At 44.2% G+C, this 15,750-nt stretch overlaps 1 protein-coding gene across 1 annotated transcript in view; it reads left to right on the top strand.

The window, feature by feature from the left end:
• The window catches only part of LOC140694801 (trafficking protein particle complex subunit 9-like), a 49,054-nt gene that overhangs the window by 984 nt on the left and 32,320 nt on the right, over nt 1-15,750 (top strand). The window contains exon 2 of the mRNA XM_072957864.1: nt 14,718-14,805. The gene's annotated coding sequence lies outside the window, so the exon portion shown is untranslated. The remainder of the gene's footprint in view (nt 1-14,717; nt 14,806-15,750) is intronic.

The raw sequence follows: 15,750 nt of genomic DNA, 5'->3' as shown, positions 1-15,750 counted from the left end.
CGGGGACTTCCGAATGAACTCCTTATGCAGGGAAAGACGTATCACGGTGTATGGGACAGAGCAGGGAAATGTTCATTCTCACTTTTTCCCTGTGATTAAGTCAACGGCCCCACATTGCCTCGGAAGTACAGACGAGCTCTTCTGGGCTGCCTACCCCCCCAACTTCAGCTCTGTTTCCCGGTGTATCTGTTGTGCTGTCCCTCAGGCAGAAGAGGGTGAGATGCCTTTTCCGAGACGTGGAAACCTTTGCTGGGGAGAGTGAGGGAAGCTGTGTTCCCCCGGCCTACGGCCTCTGTCCTTGAGTCTGGAGAGGGCTCATGGTGGTCCCACAGGTGACGGTCGGAGAACCTGGCACATGTTTCTGGGCCCGCTGTGAAGGAAGTGCTCTGTGACTCTTGAACTTAGCTAAGATCAGATCCTACTCTCTGGTTGTTGGTAAGTTGGAGGAGAAGATGCTAGAGAATTGATAAAAAGAATGTCTAGACCAGCCCTGTGAGTGAGAAGCACAAGGGACACGAGTCCCACCTGCGAGAGATAATGTAGCGGGCTCTGGATGAATTTTCTGTTCCTCCCAGACATACCTCTATGACTTAAGGAAGGGGAGAGGCATGCTGTAGCCATGATCTGTACTTGTCCTCTCAGGGCCCTGTGATCTACATGCCCGCACTCCCCATCTGCTTCTTAAGATGAGCTGGCATGTATAGGAGCCTGGGCACTGCTGAGGGCATAGCTGCCAGCACCGTGCTACACCAAGTCTGGCTCCGTTCACCTCTCCTGTCAACACCTGCTGAGGCCCCAGGCATTAGTCAAGGTAGGTGCATCAGTGCAACATAATCAGGGACCACTTCTCCCCCTGGACAGACTGGTGAGTGAGCAGTGGAAGCCTGGAGCCCTGCCCCAGCCCCCACGCCAGTGCCTCCTCTTTTGTCATAGGAGGCACTGGTGATATTTTTGCTCAACAAATGCTTGTCTCTGAGTCTGCAGCCCCACCAGAGAATGCCAGATTGTTTTTGTCTTTTGAAGTCTGCCCTTGGGACTTGGCGGAGTATCCGGATGTGTAATTAGCCCACAGTGGTTGACACTGTCCCCATTGTTTACCCAGAACCTCGTGTACCAGGCATGGCTCCCAGTATCGAAATACAGCAGCGCATTAAACCTCCCTCCTTTTGGGTCTGTCTGTTCTGGTACCATAAGGGCTCAGCCAGCTTCTGAACGTCAGTGAGATAACGCGGCCAGTGAGCTCGGGTCAAGCACATTCTCCTCCAGTCACTTTTACCCCATTGTTGCTTTTAGTATTCCACAGTCATTAATTATTTAAACAATTCTTTGGTACAGGAGCAGAGCCTAATTCTCTCCTGCTACTCTTGGTGGAAGTGAGTAAAACGGTCCAGACTGAAATGCGACCACAATTTGTAGCTCAAAAGCTGCCTTGAAGCTTGTAGGTGGAATTTTGGTTAGGGGCGCTGACCACGTTGGGGTCCCCCGGCAGCGCCGCTCCCCTTAGGTCCCTGCTTTCCCTGGAGCAGGGGGTGATGGTGGGTCTCACCATCCCCTCGTCCCTGGCCTCACACACTCACGTAAATTCTTGTACATGCTGTCAAAATCATTTTTGTTCTTGTGTGTTTCTAATTTTCTCTTGTTCCTCTTTTCCTTTTTCTTTATTCCTTTTTCATTTGTACTGCCCAGTGAGCATGTTGTTGCATCTGAAAATGTGGGCTGTGCACACCCTGCATTGGAAATAGCCAGATTGCCCTCCATACTGTCTCCATCGCTTTAAAAAGCAAAATCTTAATATCTGTCTTGATCCATGTATTATCCTAGTCATTTTGTATTTTCTAATGTTTTGGAATATTTGCTTTGTTAGCACATTACCCACTGGTGTTAGATACCTGTTAAAATCCTTGCTTTGAGGGACCTGTTTGGTCCTCCTTTTATTTGGTGACAAATGCGCCCTTATTAAATTTGTTTGATTGTTTTGAAGAAGTAAGATGCGAATTGATTTAGTCGGCTGCTCAGGGATTCTTTTCATGGAGTATTTAAACTTGTAAGGTCAAACTCTGCAGCATTTTGCTCGATTCCTGCTTTTACACAAACGTGCTCGGCACGCGGTTCCTGGCTGTCGCTGTGTGACGTGCGTGACGGCGCTTCCTGGCCGGCGGTCACTGGTGAGGAAGTGGCCGGCTCGGGGGTGACAGCTGCAGGGGACGCTGTTGGAGGAAGCGGTCACCGTTTGGTTCTTTAATTTTTTTTTTTTGCATTCAACTTCCCCGTGCCATTTACTTTACTTTGCCTTCATAAAGGGGCAGAATTGGGTCTAAAATCCATGACACTATTTGTTCCCTTTACGAGGCTGGTTTTTCTGGGTATCAGGACAACATGACCTTCTCCTAAGTAGCTGGCTCACCTGGATCTGTTGGACACAGGGACAGCTAAAAGGGCCGTAGCTTCCTCTCTGCTCCAGCCAGTGGGCATTCAGAGCTGGGTCTGTGGTTTGCCTCAGCAGCCGTGCAGACCTCCCTGCCCCGGCCTTTACTTTTAACCCATGTTGGCAGTAAAGAGTTGAATCCGTTTCTGTTGCAGCTGACATCCACCACTGACAGCCGTGTCGTTAGTTTGTGGTAGTCAGTCTCCAACACCCCAGACAATCGTGAAGGAAGATGATTTGGCCGACCTAGGACCCTGGATTCTCACCCTCACCATGGTTCATCTCACCCGGTGGAAGGGTTTGGCCACCACCATCATGCTGACCATGAGGCCTTGTTTCTCCTTTCATGCTCTGGTCCAAATGTGGACACTTCATTTTTCACTGAATCTGTCTCGCTTGAGACAGGCCAGAATATCTGAATGAGTCCATCACATTCTGGGTGGGGAACAGAACAGAAGTAAATGTCGCAAGTAGATGGAGTCTAGGCTGTGCGGGTTGGCAAATGCAGGCTGGGATCTGTGATGGCTGGGCTGTACACTGGACACAGGTCTTTCCCGTGGCTCCCGAGAGCCCAGGAGTTGGAGTGATAACAGCCTTGCGTGGGTTCCCCCATCCTCATCTGCTCACTGGCAAGTGTGTCTGCTAATTAGGAGCTCCCCCAGACCTCGGGCCCTTCAAAGCTCAGACCACGGGAAAATCTTGAGTCCCTTCTCCTGGGCCTCCTGTGTAAGAATCCAGTGCCTTCTGAGGTGACCAGCGGCAGGAGATGCCTCCCCCTCCAGGGAGCACCCTACGGCGGACTGTTAGTGAACCATGCGGTGAGCTTGTGTGTTTCCGGCCATGGTCCCTGCAAAACCACACTTGAGATCAGCTTATTGGCGAAAATAACAGGACTGATTCCAGGGCAGGGCCGGGGGGAGGGAACAGTGGAAATTGAATGTGAGCTGAGACAACTAGGTGGGTGCTGAGGCTGTTACTAAAATGGGGAGTCTGGGAGGTACCTGCCAGGAATCGAATTCCAGAGTAAATGGTGGACATGAGGCATTTTTAAGATGCCATTTTTCATCCAAGTTAGGACTTCAAAGAGGCACTCGGCTCTATGAGACTGGGGCTCAGGTGAAGGAGCTGGACTAGAGATACAAGTTGGGAGTCGTCATTCTTAGCTGGTGTTCACAGCCTTGCATGTGAATTAGATCATCTCGAGAGCTGCAGACTGAGGCTGAGGGAGGGGAGGGCTGTGCCTCGGTTGGAGGTAAGCCCAGACCATGCAGCTTTGGTGTGTCAGCCAGCGGCGTTTATCATTTTCAGAGCAATCCCATTTATCCTTAAGGGGCCTGGGGGTCAGCAGGGCCAGCCAGAAAGAAATCCAAAGGGAGAGTCTTGGCCACGTGTGCGTCTTAGGAAGGTGCAGAGGCTGCAGGATACGGAAGGTTAGAATCCTCAGAAGCTGGAGTTGGAGTGGGGAGAAGGTATTCACAGTCACCTGTGAGGGAGGGAGGGAGGCCTAGGGAGTCCCCACCCTACCGGACTCGCTTTCCCATGAACAGGAGGCAGTCAGACAGAGGATCTGAGGTAAGAAGGATGGGCACTGGGAGGGGAGCCAACCTGGAGAATGGTGCTTGGAAAGTTCTGGAATAGTCTCCCTGAAAAATAGAGTTAAAAATACCCAGACTCTTAAGAATATTGTTAGTGACTTGGGAGGAGGCAGTTGTTTTTCTGGCCTCCTAAGTGTAAGTCATGTATCCAGGGATACACAGAAGATACGGGCAGTCTGTCCCGGGGACTTGATCCTTACCAGGGGGATCAGTGCAAGTTTAAAGGGGCAGAAGGGCAGCGGATCGAAACTAGCCAGGCCCCGTGTCAGGTAGCAGTCGGCCGCCCTACTTGCGTGTTTCATTCACATCCATGACTCCCAGGTGGGCGCTGACAGCCCCCTTTTGGGGATTGGGAAGCCTTCTCAGAGGGGTTAAGGAATTGGTTTGTTTAGCGGTTGATAAATGCTGTAGCAGGATTCAAGCAGAGCCTTGTCAGACTTCAAGGGCATGTTCTCTCTACTGTTTCCAGTACTTCCCTGTTATACCTGGAATGGTGAAGTGGGTCAGATTTGGAGCCTTTCAGAAAAAGTATGATTTAAGTGCCTCAGGACTGTTTCACAAAGCTCAGCGTTCTTTGATGGTTCTGAAGCATGCAGTGCTTTTCGCCCCACAGAGGTAACGTCTAACTCCATTGTCGATGATGTGGTTGCAAATGATATACAGGTGTAAAACCACACTTCGCAGCTTCTAAAGGGAAACTCTCCAATTCTCCCTTGGTCGGCTTTCTTCCACGGGGTGTAACTGTGCTGCAGCATAGGCCTGAGCTTCCGTATGGAGTGAGGATTTAATATCCGAAGTTAGCATAAAATGGTCAGATGAAGAAAACCGACATTGACAATTTATTTTTGGGTTTCATTAGTCAAGATATACTATCAGTTAATGGCCCATATAGCAAATGAAATTCAGTATAGGACATTGCATTTCTTCCTTTCTATTCAGAGTTCTCTTACCGAATAAGGTTGCCTGCTTTGGAACATCAGTTTCACCACACGGCACCTATCAGTGTGTTGGTGTGATTGCATTTACAGAGTGAATCTAATCTGGGCTTCCTCAGCCCCAAACACTTCAGTGCAGAATCACGGGCTGTAGACGTCTGTTAGTCACGCAAATACTTCTAAAATTATATGATGCCAGAAAAGAAAGAAGAGAGAGAGAGAGAGATTGCCTTTATCAAAGTTCCTTTCAGTTCTAACTGCAAACTGTTGTTGAGCAGCTCTTGTTTCCTTTGGATATGAATGTATACATTTCTTTGCATGTAACCTAGGTTTTGGACTAGAACACCAAGTTCTTGCTGTCCCCAAGCCACAAAAATAGTAGCCAAATTGCACACGTGTGAAATAGTTTATACTTTTTTCTGAGAAAGTATCCTTGAATTTGGGACTTGGACTGTGATTTCTGCTTTTTGCTTCCCTCAACCGTCTTGTAATCTCTCACTCCTTCCCACGTGGTTCCCAAGTGTTCGTGGTCTCAAAGGAGCGGGCAAACACCCAGTTGGTCACCATGTACTGCTGCTATAGATAGAGACCAGACAAGACCTAAAGGACATTATCGGAGAGGAATTCCTGGAAGAAATGGGCTCTACATTCAGTTGTGAGGACAGAGTAAGAGTCAGCCAGGAGAAGGAGTCAAGAATGTGTCTCAGATCGCAGGTGCAGCCCGGGCAGAGGCCTGGAGGCTTTTGGCGTGGGCACCCGGGGAGAGTGCCCTGTGCAGTCCAGGGTGGAGGGAGCCCCTGCTGGGGAGGACACTGGAGAGAGTCCGGGATGTAGGGCTTTGGAAGAAGTTGAGTTTTACTAGAACTGACACAGTAGGCAGTGAAGGGTGTCAACAGAAGTGACCCTCAGGAAAGGTACTTCTGGTTTTGCTTCTGATATTCTACAGACCGAAGGATCGGGACGGGCGAGAGCAGGTATGTCTGTCCCTTTGAGACCCAACCGGTCATTCATTTATACATTACACATGCACTTCTGTGAGTCTAGGGGAGAGAGCGTGTAGCCACTTTAGTAAGCAAAATGTATTTGATTCTTGAGAGCTTAGCATTGTCAGAAGTTGACTTAGCCTAGAATGTTCTAGGAAGAGAGGAACAAATTGTGGAGGTTGGAGGGAGGGAAGGCTTCCTTGGGAAACAGTCAAAATGAGACTGGAGCAAGTGGGAAGTAGGAGCAGGTCAGGGGCCCCTGTGGTCACTGGGGACCTGTGTACTTAGGTGAGGATGGGCGAGCAGGGTCTGGGGTGGGGCTAGAACTCTAACAGGGAGCCTCTAAAGGGTTTGAAGTGGGGGTTGATGTAATCAAATTTGTGATTTGGGAAGGCTGCCGTGGCTCTCTGTGTTTGTATAGCGGGGAAGAGGGGGTGGGTGCCACCAACTGGGGGATCATTAGAAGACCATTCACAGGCTGGGATATGGGCATCGGGGCTACTTGGGGATGGCAGGGGCAGTGTGGATGCCGGCTTTCCTTATTGGGGGACTTGTTAGCGGGCCGACCTAGAGGCATTTTGTGGCTGGAAGAAAACTGATGGAGGCCGCCAGGTGGATTTTCCTCTTCTCTCCTTCCCTGCCTAGTGTGATGATCTTAGCTCAGCCAACATTTGGAAAAAAAGAGCTAATTTCCAGGGTTGCCCAGGACTTTGTAGAGCTCCTTCGAGTGAGATCTGATCGGATTTAGGTTTGTGTTCAGATCTGGATGTTCACTTAGCTAGAAACGTCCTGTCATTTCGATTTCCATAGGGGTTTTTTACTTCATAAAGATTGCTTTCTTGGTGAGAGGAAATTTAATACAGCTGTTGTCTTTTTCAAAAAAATCATATCATTTAAGAACTTTAATATTCAAAAGAATAGAAATATATAAAATATTTAAGGAAGTCTTTGTTGTAGTTTCTTTGCTTTCTGAGCTAATGTGGAGTTAGAGCCTTTGCATTACTTCATAGCACATCCTTGTCAGTATTTAAAGAGCTGATAGTGGGCGCCCCAGGCCCCACCTCTCAAAGAATCGTTAAAGTTTTCTCTGAAATAGTGAGGTCATAAAGGTCTTGTTTTCAGAAATCAAACGGTTTATAATACGCAGCATAGCCACATTTATAAAATAATAATTAGTTCAAAATTAAGAAAGTGGAGGATAATTGATTTTTTAAAGCCTATACATAAACTTTCTTGTGCTAATGTTGCAAGTGGAAATTTTGAAAAGAAAAATCCTACTGCAATATCATCTACATGGAATACATATATGAGTTTTATGCTTGAAAAGTAACTGCGCAGTGGTTTTCAAAGTCAGGAGCATTCCAGCTCAGATACTGGCAGTGATGGTTGCTGGTTTTCAATGAAAGAGCCTAAATTTGCCTTCTTAGCTTTTTTATTTTTGTATTGAGAGGGTTGATTAGTGCTTTGCGAGCATGATTTTGGGGCAAATTGAGGGCAGATGTCGTGTAAAAACAGTGAGATATTTCCATGCATTTTATTTTCTGGACATCACCAGGGCACATGTGGGGTTTGTGCCTGCAGGCTGGAATGCTGCAGGACTCCCTAATCCATCACCATTATGTCCTGGAGCTGCTCAGGTCATTGAATGCTTTTCTGTTGCTTGGAGGAAAGGTGGTCTGATGGAGATGATCAGATGTGCAGTTAAAGTGCTATTACTTGAAATAAGAGTAACCTAGAAACATTGCTCTAACAATACAGGATGAGGGAGGAGAATTGTCTGAGCTACTTGCAGTGGGGAGTCTTCTCATGTTTCTCCCACACCGTGACTCCTGCCAATATCCGCCACAGTCCTGCACGGTAGTCCTGCCGAAGCAAGCAAGCACTTTGCTCAGAAACGCACTGAATTTCCTTGTGCCTCTGTTTGTTGGCTTTTTTTTGAAAGCACATTTTGCCCTTTGCTTAAATGCCATCCATGCTAGTCAACTCTTACACTCAGTTTTCTGGAACTCGTCCATACATAGCTGCTGAATGGATGAACAGAATGTAGTATCTCCATGTAGTGGAAGATTATTCACACGTAAGAGTGAATAAAAAAGAAAAAAAAAGAGGAAAATGAAAAAGGCCACCTGTTTTTGGAAGTCCACCCTGACTGTTCAACCCACACTTTTCCCTTTGAAACCCAATCACTTATGCTCCACTCTACTCTTTTTGATAGTGCTTACCACCTTCTAATAATCTTTAACGTTTTCAAAAAAAAAAAAAGAAAGAGATGCTGATACCACTTCAAAATATACAAGCCTTGATAACAGCTTGTTAATTGAAAGGAAGCAGACACAAACGGTCAAATATTGTTGATTTCAGTGATCTGAAATGCCCAGAAAAGGCACATGCAGAGGCAGAGAGCAGGTGATGGCTGGAAGGGGCTGGTTGGAGGGGGATTAGGGAGTGACTGCTAGTGATAGGCGGATTCTTTAGGGGTGATGAAGTGTTCTGGAAATAGAAGGTGATGGGTGCTACACAACCGTGAGTTTGCAGAAGACTGCTGAGCGCTGTGTCTGGGAGTGCCTGTTGTTGGGGCATCTTTATTTTGTTCTCATCCTGCAATGTGAAGAGCCATCTTCTGCTGTGGCTGTTCTACTCCTGTGAGTGGTGAGGGTCAGAGACTTTGCAGAGTCATGTTTCTTTTTTCCCCCTGGGTGAGTGTAGGCAAAAAAAGATTTAAGCCTAAGAAAGTGCTCCATCTGCAGAAATGTCTTTTTGTTTTGCATGGTGTAAAAACCTTGAGAGCTTTTAATCGTTGAGGCCAGTGTGTGGGAGGAAATAGCCCGTGAAGCCTGTTTGAGCCTGGGAAGCACCGTGCATCTCTCCCAGACACGGGTGGGGATTTCACTCCCGTTCAGGCAGTGAAGGGCCCAGACCCGTGAGCAGACTTGACAATCGTGAATATTTACGTGTATCCGCTGCTTCATCTTGGATATTAATTTCAAGCTGAGTCAGTTTGTGGCGGCAGCCTCATCCTACATCAGGAATTTATACTATCTGCTCTTTGAGGTGAAGACCTGACAGACTTGATTATTTAACATTCTGCCTTGAATTGATATCTCAGATTCCTTTGTCAAAAGCAAACAGCAGAAATACAGAATTCCTTTAATGCCAATGTGACCTGGAACGAGTTTAGTCTCTGTGCCTCAGTGGCCTTATCTGTGAGTGGGAAAGATGATAACAGTGCTTCCCTCAGAGGAGCTGGTGAGGGGAGAGTCAGAAGCACAAATGGAGGACTTACAAAAGATGCTCTTGAATGACCGAATTTAGTGCTCTCAGCCTGGTGAGGCCTGAGGGGCAGAGATGTCAGAACAGAGCAGTCCTAGCCGGAGCTCGATCCGTGATGGAAGCTGTTATGATCAGTATCACCACTGTGCGTTATCAGGTAATTTTAAGACTTGGTAATATGAATTCTTGAATAATGTTAAAGGACTAGACATCTCAGATCCAGTTTACATAGTCCTCAAGATTTCTTCTGAGAAATGGATGGTTTCTTCCCCATCTTAAATCTGAGATGAGTCTCTAAAAAATTCTGTATTCCTCCATCTTTTTGCTTTAATTTTCCATTTCCTAAAAAACCATGTTTTTAAATGGAGTTAATGGGGACTGAACTGAGTGCCTCATGCATGTTAAGCACTTACTCTCCCAAATGAGGTATAATCTCCTCCGTGATTTTTGTTAAAATTTACTTTCTTAGTTTACAGAGGTAAGAGGCCTCTAATTCTTTTTCTGGAGACTTGTCCATGAACCTGTAAATCTATAATTAATGGACAAAATTTGGTTTATTAAAAAATCATTAGAATATTCTGCAATTCATCCAAAAAGAAATGCTCATTGACTTAAAATGTTTCTCCTTTAAGGGGATTTCTCCTGTTTGGTCTAGCTTAATTTGTTAACAGCCATCCTCATCATCATAATGACCAAACTCACTGTGAGTGGACACCTACCTAAGGCTAAAATGTTTTCCTCATGTTTTAATTCATAGCAGGTGTTTGATTGTAGGTATCAGTGTCTCCTTTTTTGCAGCTGAGGGATTGAAAGATGGAGCAGCTTGTCCCAATTACACGCAGCAGGCTGTGGCTAGCTCGGTGCTGGAACCCAGGCTGCACAGAATGCATTCTTAATTGCTCCTCTTATCAGCCTCCCGTTAAGTGGTTACCCGAACACCTGTGACTCCATAAACGGCCGAGTTTAGTGACCTCAGACTGATGAGGCCTTGAAAGGAGAGACACCATTGAGAAGTTGAGACAGAGTGGCAGAAATTAAAATTGTTCATTTTCACAAATTTTTAATTCTCAGGTAATTACATAAAAAGTTATTTTTTTTATTTTAGTGCTCTGTAAGCACTAAAAACAAAACATTAAAAATAATTATAGTGCAAAAGAGAAGTGAGCTCTTAAAGTCCAACCACTGCTAATGATGTTGCTTGTTTTTCTCTTGTGGCCCTTTTTGACAGAAATACTTACAAAGACTGAATTGGTTTTATGTAGTTTTAATATGGAAGAAAAGATTGTCAGTGAATATTGTAAGAAAAGTCTTTACTCTTTTCTTTCCTGTTGATGAATATGTACTTTATTTCCATGGCTTAAGTACATTTCCTCATTTGTGAAATTTGAGTAATATCGTTTAATTTGTCTGACTGTGAGAGGTAGATGCCTTGTATACAAAGAACCCAAGAGGTGCTTAATAAAAGTGTGCTGTCACAATGACAGATATTTTAGAAGGATCAACTCTGAATACTAAAGAGTGTCGCTTATTTCTGATACATATTCAATATGTATTTGTATGATATATTTGAATATGGTTTAAAGTAACAAGGATTCATTTTTTTTTTTTGGTGTAGTATGAAGTTTTAATGAAATCTGTATCATTCTAGTGAGACAGGGACTAGTTAAATTGCCTTAATCAGATGACCTTGAAGATTATTTACACAGAATATGTATTGTTACAAATCAGAATTTATGTTGCCGTGTAACCATCCACTCAGACATTTAAATTCGTGGGATTCTGACCAGATCCGTTAAGTTTAGTAAAATCCATATTGATCATTTTCAGGGAATAAACTCCTCTATTTTGTGATTAAAGAAAATTTTGATTTTTTTCTACATTCTTAACAGGTTTAAAATATCAAAACATTGATTTGACATGTCACTTTTTTAATAGAGAGAATAAAGCTCATGCTGTTTTATTATGTAAATAAATGTTTTTGTATGGCAACAAAATTGTATGATATCCTGGCTCTTTTAGTATTTTGCAAGATACTTAGATAACCTACTGTTGGAAAAATACAAACGTGAATTTTATGAATATAGGCCTAGTACAGATCTGTTGGTTTTTGCTACAGTGCAAGACATGAGGCATAGGAGAACTTTGCTGCTGATTGCCAGGAGGACAGATCCCATGTCTCAGTTTCCCCTCCTGTAAAATGAAGTGGCTGAACTGGATTCTTTCCTCTTCTAAGATGAGTTTCCATGAGCCTATATCTTCTGTTTATATTCAGGAGTATTAGCAATATGAGATTAAATACTGAATATCCCTCCTTTCCCCCGAATCAAAGTGCAGCATGTGCTATATAAGTTTTATTTATCTGATTCTCGTTACTGATCCTACAGGCAATTTTTGTGTTGCATCTTTCCTGGTAACCTGGAAGGTCATTTTACCCATAGGTGGCACTGTTGCACCTACTTACAGTCTTAACTTTCCTGTTTGTAAAAGGAGGCTTAAACAACGTTATTTTATTTTGATTACTTTACTTAATGCTTCAGAATAGCCCAATGTCCATTATGTCTGTCTAACTGGAAAAGTTATTCTGCTTATATCTTAGATTTATTCTGTCATCTCACTGTGAACATTTCAGACTTGCTGTGCAAACAATAGCAAAATCGGGCTTTTCTTCTAGTGTTAGAAACCAGTGAGCCGGGATTTTATAAAACAGCTAGAAGCGGCATCTGGAGGACCTTAAAGGTGAAAAGTGTATTGAGTTCCCTGAGTTTTGACCCCGCCGCTGTGTGTTAATTGGTGGTAGGAGATTTGGTACATATACGAAGGGGTGTAGTTTTTGATATGGTTTGCCTGCACGCGCTGCCACTGAGCCACTTGAGCCTGAGTCAGTTCGTTTTGAGTTTTTCCCTCGTCTGTGAGATGGGGACATTCGTATCTGATTTGTAGAATTGTGAGAATTAGAAAATATGTGCAGTGTTTACCACAGTGTGTATGTCAAGAGGGCTCTTAAACTTTAACTGCTGTTTTGTGTGAAGCCATCATTTGAGAGTCTTTGGCAATTACTAAGAAACAGGAAAATAAGAAGAGATGGTTTTATGATGAAAGATATTTGAGGAGGTTCCATAGTTCCTATACCCATAATTTAGCATCAGCAGAGTCAGAACTGTTACACAGTCGCCCTAAACCAACGTTAAGCCACAGAATTATTTGTTACTTCATATATTTTGGGGTTTAAGGAGATCCAATACTTATACATATGTTGTCTCCAGCAGCCTACTGAGAGATGACACAAAAGAGTAGACAGGCAATAAATGTCTTCTTTGTTACTGATGAAGCCACGTTCTCCATGAACTTCAAGGCTGTGGGAAAATGCGTGTCATGATACTGTGTCCCAGAAATACAGACTCACCCTGTCCCATGTAGCTCTGGGCCACAGCGAGCCTTCCCTTGAGAAGACCTGCCCTTTCATGCACAGGGCTTTCCTGACATGGAGCTGAGCATCCCGCGTGCTTCCCAATGGTGACCAACACTGGAGTGAAAGGAAGGGTTTCATATGCCCTGCTTGTCTCCCCGGACTCACACCTCACTCTGTTAGTGTAATGAGTGCTAGCTGTGGGCCAGGGGCCAGGGGTGTGAAGGGAGAAGCACCCTCCATGGCCCAGAGGAGTGGTTAGGAGACATCCACTCCCTCAGTTTAAACAGGTGGTTGGATGGAACATAAGGGTGCTCCCCAAGAGTGTGTAAAAGGAGAAATAAGGATTTTATTTGGGACTTAGGCTAGCCAGGAAACAGATAAGATGATTAGAGGGGACACTTGTAAAACAATTTGATATTAAGTTGACATTTGTTGAACACCCAAAATGTGCTACATTCTTTTCTGAGCATTTTACAGAAATGAATCCTTCAATCTTCTCAACAAGCGAGTAAGGAAGGTTTGATTGTTATCCCAGTTTTACAGTGTGGAAATTGAGGCACACAGAGGGTAATTAAGTTGGCAAAATCACAGAACTAGTAATTGGCAGAGCTGGTATTTAAACCCTGGCTGTCTGGTTTTGAGGTTCCCAGAGATGGGCTTTGGGTGTTTAGCATTATCGACATCCCTGAATCTTTATACCTCTGTGCATCAGTTAGCCTAGAAAGGACAGGGAAAGGAGTGTTACACAGGAGCTCATAGTCATTTCTTGGCCGCTGTCCACGGAGAGTGCACCGTGATTGGCGTTAATTGACTTCTGGGCAGTAGATCTGTTCGTATAATAGAAATATAGTCCATTGAATTAATCTAGAAACCCTTCCTGCTCCGTTTCTGTCCATGCTTGCCATGTGACTGCCTGCCCGTGATTGGGCCGTGGAGGAGAAAATGTACTCATGGTTGAACTCTGATATTTCAGTCTGGTTCATAGATTCACGTCTTCTGTTACATTAAAAATTTAAGTTTCTGGTTTCCTTGCATCAGTGTCTCATGAGCTTGGTTAATGTGAAACCAGTCCATGGGAGCCCAGGGATGATGACGGTATAATTTCTGAGCACGTTGAGGCACTTCTACCCGTGCAGACGTGGCTGGAGGATGTCCAGCTTCCTCACTGATTTCCCCCAACAGCATGGTCCTCTCCCACCCCTGGATGTGAGGTTGGGAGCTCTCTGAGTAGGCCAGTCAGAGGCCGAGTCCACCAATCAGAAAATGATGAAGTACCTGGAAGTGGGTTTAATAGAAGACAAGGGCTTCCAGGTTGTCAGATGGGCTGTTCGAGTCCATTTGGTGAAAAGCTGTCCACTGTCTGTGGTTGAGCTACTTCTTTGCTGTTGAAAAGTCTGGAGTAGATGAAGGGATTTTAAAAAGCAGAAAGGAGTGATTTCAGGTGGTACGTCCACACCGGTGAGAAGTGATGAATGACCGCCTTTGTGAGTCATAGACAGTCTTACAAACTTCATAAACCAGCTTTAAAAGCTCTTCCATCTGAGTGCACTTCATATGGGGTCCAGATCATCACTGGTCGCACTGTGAGGGCAAGTAACTGATAATGGCAGAAAGGACACGGAGGCATCAAAAAGGTCTCAGTCACTTTCCCTGTTTAAAGGATGCAGCACAGTGTAATATATTTTAGCTGGTTTTTCACTGAAAAGTTTTTAGTGTTTTCTGGGACTCCCCAGTGCCCCAAGGTTCCATGCAGCTGGGTGTCCCCTCAGTGCAGCTCTGTCAGCGCTTGCCCTGGGCTGACGCGGTGTCACGGGGAGCAGGACAGTCAGCGTCCCCGGCTCCTCCGAGCTCCGTCTCCTCATCCGCAGAGCCGGGTTTCTCATCCGTGTCTACTTAGTAGGGTTGCTGAGAATCACACGTGATGCTTCAGGTGTGACTTTTGGTTGTCTCTGTGATTGGCATATAGTTAATATTTGATAGAAACACTTGTTTTTTTAGTATAATTGTAGCACCTAGATTGCAGTGGTTTTTAGTCTGCATTTTTTATAACTTTATTCTTATTTTTAAATATGCACTTATTTTTATTTATTTTTTTTGGAGGTACTGGGGACTGAAGCCAGGACATTGTGCATGCTAAGCAGGTGCTCTACAACTGAGTAATACACACCCTCCTTTTCTGCACTTGAAGGTAAATATTGCTATACACAAAATAGCTCTTAAACACCATCATGGGACCTAGTCACTGTATAGACAATTGAACACGTATACTATTTCAATAGGAATAAATGTTTTTGAGACATACATTTCTGAATCTGTTAATGTGCTTAAAAACGATCATAGGTAGTGATAAACACGAATCTTTGATCCAGTACTTCTTAGAGACTGTTTTGCCATCAAGGGAAATTACATTCTACAGAGAAGGCTAATTGGGTCTCTTTGATATTTAGATGGTTTAGCAGATGATGAAGGCTTTCAAAAGCTGACAGTTTTGTATTTTAAAGTAACTACAAAGTTACCTTCTACAAGTTGTAAGTACTAAGCTTGTGAAGTGCCCAGTAATCCAGGGGGTATGTGTCTGTGTCTGTGTCTGTGTCTGTGTGAACGTTGGTGTGTGTGATTTCAGGAAGGTAGAAAGAAATTCCATATAGACTTCTGATACCTTTCTCCTCCATTTCAAGGTGTTGGCATATATTTACACTAATAAATTGATATTCAGTTGTCATTTGGCATATTGGGAATAAGACTTTCTCATACTTGTTTCAGAAGGATTAGGGAGCATGAGCTTAGGAAATGGGAGGAGATAGAGGCAGGGAGGTTCTTTAAACTTTGTGCAGAATTAGAAACAGTAACTTTTCTCTTTTCTTCTAAAGCAAACTGGCACTGAATTGTAACATACTATTACTCAGAATTGCTTTTCTGATCAGATACATGTACCTCAGATTTTTAAATGCAACATGAATGATGAAATGTGTTTTAGCAGTTATTTTTAAAAGTAGTCTCTTTTCAAGTAAAAGGCTATAGCCTGTTCTTTCTTCTAGCGGTACAAGAAATTCTCATTGTTCTGTTGCAATGATCTATGTGCTTACTTTCTTTTTTTTTTTTTTCTTTAAGTGCTTTTTTCATTGTGGTTTGA

Source organism: Vicugna pacos, unplaced genomic scaffold (genome assembly GCF_048564905.1).
Source record: "Vicugna pacos unplaced genomic scaffold, VicPac4 scaffold_104, whole genome shotgun sequence".
Lineage (NCBI taxonomy): Eukaryota > Metazoa > Chordata > Mammalia > Artiodactyla > Camelidae > Vicugna > Vicugna pacos.
Note: the sequence above shows the minus strand (reverse complement) of the source record. Positions and strands in the feature narration are given on the sequence as shown.